Genomic DNA, 6,946 nt, shown 5'->3' on the forward strand with positions numbered 1-6,946 from the left:
GGCGAAGGCGCAGACACGACGACGAGAATTTGAGGAACTGCAGTTCCGTACTGGTGAGTCCATTGAGGATTTTGCAATTCGCTTGACCTCTATTGTCAGTGATCTGGAGCTGCTTGGCGATCCGTACGATGAGTACAAGGCCATCCTCAAGTACCTCCGTGTGGTGCCGAAGAAGTATCGCCCGATGGTGAAAGCTTCTCCTCACGGAGGATGAGTGGGCTGCACGGCAGCGACAACGCACCTCTGGCTCGTCCTCTGGAGGCGACAAGGGAGGCAAGCCGGCGTCCAAGCCGGCGAACACCCCGAACAGCGGCGGCGAGCGTCGCAAGGGGAGCTGCCGCTACTGCGGCAAGGAAGGCCACTGGGCCAAGGAGTGCAGAAAGGCCAAAAGAGACCGCGAGCAACGCGGCGAGAAGGCCAACCTCGCGCAAGGCGAGGAGGAGGAGCCTCCTGGACTCCTTCTCGCGCAGGTGTGCGCGCTCGGCGAGGCGCACGTCGACGCGGCGGAAGCCGTGTATCTCAATGAGGATCGGGTCATCCCCGTTCCCTCCGTTGATGGCCTGTGGTATCTTGACACAGGCGCATCAAGCCACATGACGGGAGAGCGCGGCATGTTCTCCTCGCTGGACGAAAGCGTGCGAGGAAAGGTCCGGTTCGGCGACGGCTCCGTCGTCGAGATCTGCGGGCGCGGATCGGTGGTCTTCCAGTGCCTCACTGGAGATCATCGCGCGCTTGGGGACGTCTACTTCATCCCCGCCCTCCGCAGCAACATCATCTCGTTGGGACAACTCGACGAGAACGGGAGCAAGATCACGATCTGTGACGGCGTGATGTGCATCCTGGACCGCCCACGCAAGATCTTGGCGCGAGTGAATCGGACACGCAATAGGCTGTACACGGTGCGCCTTCAGCTCTCCACACCGGTGAGCCTCCTCGCCAAGCACGAGGATGAGGCGTGGCTGTGGCACGGCCGCTACGGCCACCTGCACTTCCGCGCACTGCAGTCCCTGGCGCGCAAGGAGATGGTGCGTGGGATGCCGCTGATCGATCATGTGGAGGAGTTCTGCAGCGGGTGCGCGCTCGGCAAGCAGCACCGCACACCGTTTCCCCAGGCCACGGCTTACCGAGCAAACCGAGCGCTGGAGCTGGTCCATGGTGACCTGTGTGGGCCTATCATGCCGCCGACAGCTGGTGGTAAGAAATTCTTCTTGCTGATCGTCGATGACTACACTCGTTTCATGTGGCTCGAGGTGCTGAGGTCCAAGGACGAGGCACTGAGCTTCTTCAAGAAGGTGAAGGCGCGTGCCGAGGCAGAACGCGAGTGCAGGCTCTTGGCATTCCGCTCGGACCGGGGTGGCGAGTTCAACTCGCTGGACTTCGCGGACTTCTGCGACGCGAGCGGCATCAGGCACAACACCACAGCACCCTACTCGCCACAGCAGAATGGCGTGGTTGAAAGGCGCAACCAGACCGTGGTCGAGATGGCACGGTGCCTTCTCAAGTCCGTGGGCATGCCGGGCCCGTTCTGGGGCGAGGCGGTGAAGACCGCCGTGTACTTGCTGAACCGGGCGCCGTCGAGAAGCTTGAAGGGCATGACGCCATACCAAGCCTGGCATGGTCGTGCACCGGCCGTGCACCACCTCAGGATCTTCGGGTGCGTGGCCCATGTCAAGCGCCTTGGGCCAGGCATCACGAAGCTCGCTGATCGATCCGTGCCAGGCGTGTTCGTCGGGTACGAGGAAGGCTCGAAAGCATATCGAGTCTATGACCCCAAGGGCAAGCGTCTCTACATCACCCGTGACGTTGCCTTTGAGGAGAACCGGGCGTGGGACTGGAGCAGCAGCAGCGGTGGCCAGATCGCTGGTCCGCCAGGGTTCATCGTGGACTACTCCACATGCGTGGAAGGGGAGAGCTCCACCGCAGCCTCTGCCGCAACCTCTGCCGCGGCAGAAAATTCGCTGCAAAACTCTGCCGTGGCAGGATACTCACCACCAACCGCTGCCGCGGCAGGACCCTCTGCTCGCTCGGAGAGTGCAGGTACTCCATCACCGGCGCAGGTCCAGTTCGCCACGCCACCCTCGCAGGACCCAAACCTGGACACGGACAGCGATGGCCCACATCGCTATCGTCGCGTGGATGATGTCTACGAAGCCACCGTGCCGTTCCAGGACCTGGATGAAGAAAGCACATGTCTTCTCGCTGCCGAGGAGCCGACCAGTGTAGAGGAGGCGCTAGAAGAAGAATGCTGGCGAGAGGCAATGAAGGAGGAGCTGCGCTCGATAGTTGACAACAACACATGGCAGCTCACTGCTCTGCCCGGCGGCCACCGTGCTATCGGTCTCAAGTGGGTATTCAAGGCAAAGAAAAATCCCGCCGGTGAGATCGTGAAGCACAAAGCCCGCCTCGTGGCGAAGGGGTATGCGCAGCGTCAGGGGGTGGACTTTGAGGAGGTTTTCGCCCCTGTCGCAAGGATGGAGACGGTACGTGCACTGCTGGCTCTCGCTGCTCACAATGGTTGGCATGTTCATCATATGGACGTGAAGTCGGCCTTCTTGAATGGAGAGCTAGCTGAGGAAGTGTATGTTGTCCAGCCTCCTGGTTTTGTCGACGACAAGCAACCGCGGCATGTGTTGAAGCTGACCAAGGCACTCTACGGTCTCCGTCAGGCACCAAGGGCATGGTATGAAAAACTGGATGCATCTCTCTCAGATCTCGGCTTCTCTCGCAGCGCTGTGGAGCATGCGGTATACAGAAGGAAGAGCACCACTGGTTTCTTGCTGGTGGGGGTGTACGTAGATGACTTGATCATCACGGGCACGAATGAGGATGATATCCAGAAGTTCAAGGATGAGATGCACAATCTGTTCAAGATGAGTGATCTCGGGCAGCTCTCCTACTACCTTGGGATCGAGGTAAAGCAGGAGAAAGGGGAAATCACGCTGTGTCAGCAAGCCTATGCAGCAAAGATTCTCGAGAAGGCAGGGATGAAAAATTGCAACCCCTGTCACACACCCATGGAGTGCCGGCTGAAACTGTCAAAGGATGATGGTGCAGAAAAGGTTGACGCCACAATGTATCGCAGTGTCATCGGTAGCCTTCGCTACTTGGTGAACACAAGGCCTGATATTGCACACGCAGTGGGGATTGCTAGCAGGTACATGGAGGCACCCAGCACCTCACATTGGGCGGTAGTCAAGCAAATTCTCAGGTATCTGCAGGGCACCCTGAGTTACGGGTGTCGATACAAGGCTGGAGGAGAAACTGTTCTCACTGGATACAGTGACAGCGACTTCGCCGGTGACATTGACGACAGAAAGAGCACCATGGGAGTTGTCTTCTTCTTAGGAGATAATCTGGTCACCTGGTCCGCGCAGAAGCAAAAGACAGTTGCACTGTCATCCTGCGAGGCAGAGTACGTCGCTGCATCGACGGCGGCATGTCAAGGCATCTGGCTGAATCGGCTTGTCAAAAATCTGTCAGGACGTGCTCAGCCAAAGTTCAAGCTGTTGATCGATAATCAGTCTGCCATTGAGCTTTGCAAAAATCCGGTTCAACATGGACGGAGCAAGCATATTGATCCCAAGTATCACCACATCAGGGAATGCATTGAGAATGGCGAATTGGAGGTCGATCATGTGAGTACCAATAGATAGCTCGCTGATATGCTGACAAAGGCTCTCGGGAGGAACAAATTCGTCGAGATGCGTTTGAAGCTGGGCGTGCAGGAGATTGGTGTATAGGTGACGAGATTAAGGGGGTGATTTGTTGGAGTCTCTCTTCTAATCTCGTCAGGTTCCCTTAGTCTGAACATTAGGTTCAGTTTGCACTTTCAGTTGTAATAAACCGGTGACTGAGCCTGTTCAGCACCTGGTCGTTGTAGCTAGGATTAGCTCGCCGCTATGGACGGATCATGGGATGGCATGATCGACTCGGTCATAGCGGCGTTAGCGGCACGTTGCAGAAGGTCGTGGGATGGCACGGCTGAAACTCTGCGCGATCCGCGGTTTCCGTTCTCGTTTGTTTTGATTCGGTATAAGAGGAATAAACAGAAACAGAAAAGCTGCATTGCAGTACGCAGCACAAACACCTGTGTATCTCTCTCTCTCGTTTGATCGATTCCAGTTCATAGTGAGTGCGTGAGAGGATCTGCAACGACAGAATGTATCTGTAGATGTGAGCTAGTTAACTCCACCACCATCTGTCGTCCTTCATGTACTCCCTATTTGTCTTCAGAACTGAAATCCAGAGTACAAACATTATGTCCCTGAAAATTTTGGCCTCCTTTGTTAAATAATGCTAGCTACAGAGAAATTGAGAGAGATCAGGCGGTCCAGGCCGGATCACAATGGACTGACATATATACTGTGCTACACATTCTATCTGTGATGATGCATACTAGTAGTATATAACCTGGGCACATGCATGGACATTAAAAAAATATTGATTTGGAATGCTCACACACGACCACGCCATTGCACATTGGTATTCTCCATGTATGGAGTAACCACGTGATGATATTTTCAGAACAAGTTTACGCGCTGTAGAAATCAAACCATGTATAGTATTTAATAAACTTTTCAAACTTGATGGAAAATGAAACTGGACCTGTTCATCAAATTTATGTGCTGCTGAATTATTATGCTCATACTCATTTGATGAAGTTGTCAAAATTAAACCTTTAGCCTTGTGGTATCTTGATGCCATGAATTGCACCTGAATATGCTACTGTTGCTTTTGTAAATGTTGTCATGCGTTCAAATGTTATCTTGATGCCATCAATTCTCATGGCTGCTGAATGTATGAGAGTGAAACAACAAATCCATTTTACTAATTGTTGTTTATGGCTTTATACACAACACCATCTTTCTCTGCAAGACATGAGTTCGTGGTTAGCAAGACCTTCAGAAGTGAGGATGAAGGATACAAGTTGTATCTATATTTTTCCGCCAATATTGTTTCTGGTATACTCTACATATTATTTAATGTGTCTCCTTCTCTTCATACATATACCAGGTGGTTTGTGACTTGAGGAAAAAGCTCTGGATCAAGGTACCTACAAACCTCTGTTTCATGTCCTGTTTTGCTGAGTCAGCCCACCTGCAATGTTCAAATTTGACCATGAACAATATAGCAGGAACTAAATTGTTCTTAACTTTTACAGCCTCGCGGAATCGATATTGCCTATGCAGTCTGTGCCCAATCTGCAGGTGTTAGTGCCTCGTCTTCCCTAGGTGGTGGCTACCACGGCTAATGCCTAACGGAGTGAATATGCACAAAAAACGCTAGTCATGTGTCTAGTAGACTTCGAGCTTTCTCGTTGCCGACATGAGAATAGATATGTTGGAATAATGCTGATGGTGTTTTAGTTAAACTGACTGTAATTGGCTTATTTTGGTTGGTACTTATTTGCTCAAATAGTTTGAAGTAAAATATATTTATGTGATCTCTCCTGATGCTTGTTAACTTGTTTTGATGGAGCTCTGTAAGCAATATCGGCTGACGTAACAAAGCAATCCCATTTATTGATTTGCATGCTGAACAGTGTTGTATTCTGGTCTCACTTAGGACAACATTGTCACGTTTGTATAATGGGGCATGTTAAGGTATCAGAGTGATTTCTTGTATTTTGAAGAAAAAAAAATCTATCTCACATGTATTTCAACTAGGCCCAATTACAGTGAGTAAAATCATCTAGAGAACGGATCGGACGTCGCAAGGATTTTTATTGATTCGGATGGTGTAGAGGCGCATGCTCTAAACAATTTATTCACTTGTTGTGTCCGGTACAGAGCTATTTGTTGTGTTACGACTTTTCTGATAGGCTGGGAGCTTGCGTTTTTTCTGTACATACTGACAGCAAGTTTCAGAGTGCAATTGAAACTATTTCAAAATTAGGATAAAGAGTATGCTGAATCAAACAAGATAACTAAGAGTGATAAACTGAACTAAAGTAAACACTGGTAGTACCAAACTTGATAAAAAAAACAGCTAGTCCGAAACTGAAGTAAACACCAGAGAGAAGGATCATAGCAAATTTCAATCATGCCTCGCCATAAAAACAAGGACATGTGCCGTCGATCTTGCCACGCCAGTTCTTAAAATTGTGCTTGCGGCTCAGATCTTCGTCATCATCAGGGTAAAATCGGTGCCCTCCATCTTCAAAGGGATGTACGAGATCCTCCGCACAAATCTGGGAAACCACCGAAACCAAAAAACAAGGTATTTTGTCACAAATCTGGGAAACCACCGAAACCAAAAAAAAAAAACAAGGTATTTTATCAGTATACAATGAGATATATTAGTTTTGAACTGTACTAAGCATAAGCTAAATTTCAATGATCTGTAGTAAGACATGATCTGTACTTCTAATGATCTTTACTAAGCACTAGAAAATTTTGAAGTCATTGCGCTGTTAGCATAAATGAAAGAATTAAGGAAAAATAAATAAATAATAACAAGCCAACATGTTTTCTTTGAATCACGGTGGTGTAATTGCAATCATTATAAGCTACTAGAACCTATACGTATTTTGCTAACACCTTTTTCAATCATGTAGGGAACTCCGAAATGCTCACAACAGGCCTATTATAAACCGATCAGATCGCTGACACGTCGATCGTTCATAGTAGCTGCTGACCTGGCTAATATTACCGATCTTACTCGCAACTCGTAACAGAAAAAGTAGTGTCTATCTTAACATCTTATTATCTTAATAACTGCAATAGTCTACTATAGCCTAAAAAACATTGCAAACTGAAATATGCCAAATATATTTTTAGGAGTGAGGTTTGAGTGAATATATTACACTAAATGCAGCTGAATTGATCAAGAGCACAAGCCATCAAGCCCTGCACATACAGTCACACACCCACACCCACAATTGCAGACACATACTTGCATAATATGCAATCTGAACTCATTCCTCAAAAACTTAATCAATTCTTTT

Source organism: Lolium perenne, chromosome 3, assembly GCF_019359855.2.
Source record: "Lolium perenne isolate Kyuss_39 chromosome 3, Kyuss_2.0, whole genome shotgun sequence".
NCBI classification, from domain to species: domain Eukaryota; kingdom Viridiplantae; phylum Streptophyta; class Magnoliopsida; order Poales; family Poaceae; genus Lolium; species Lolium perenne.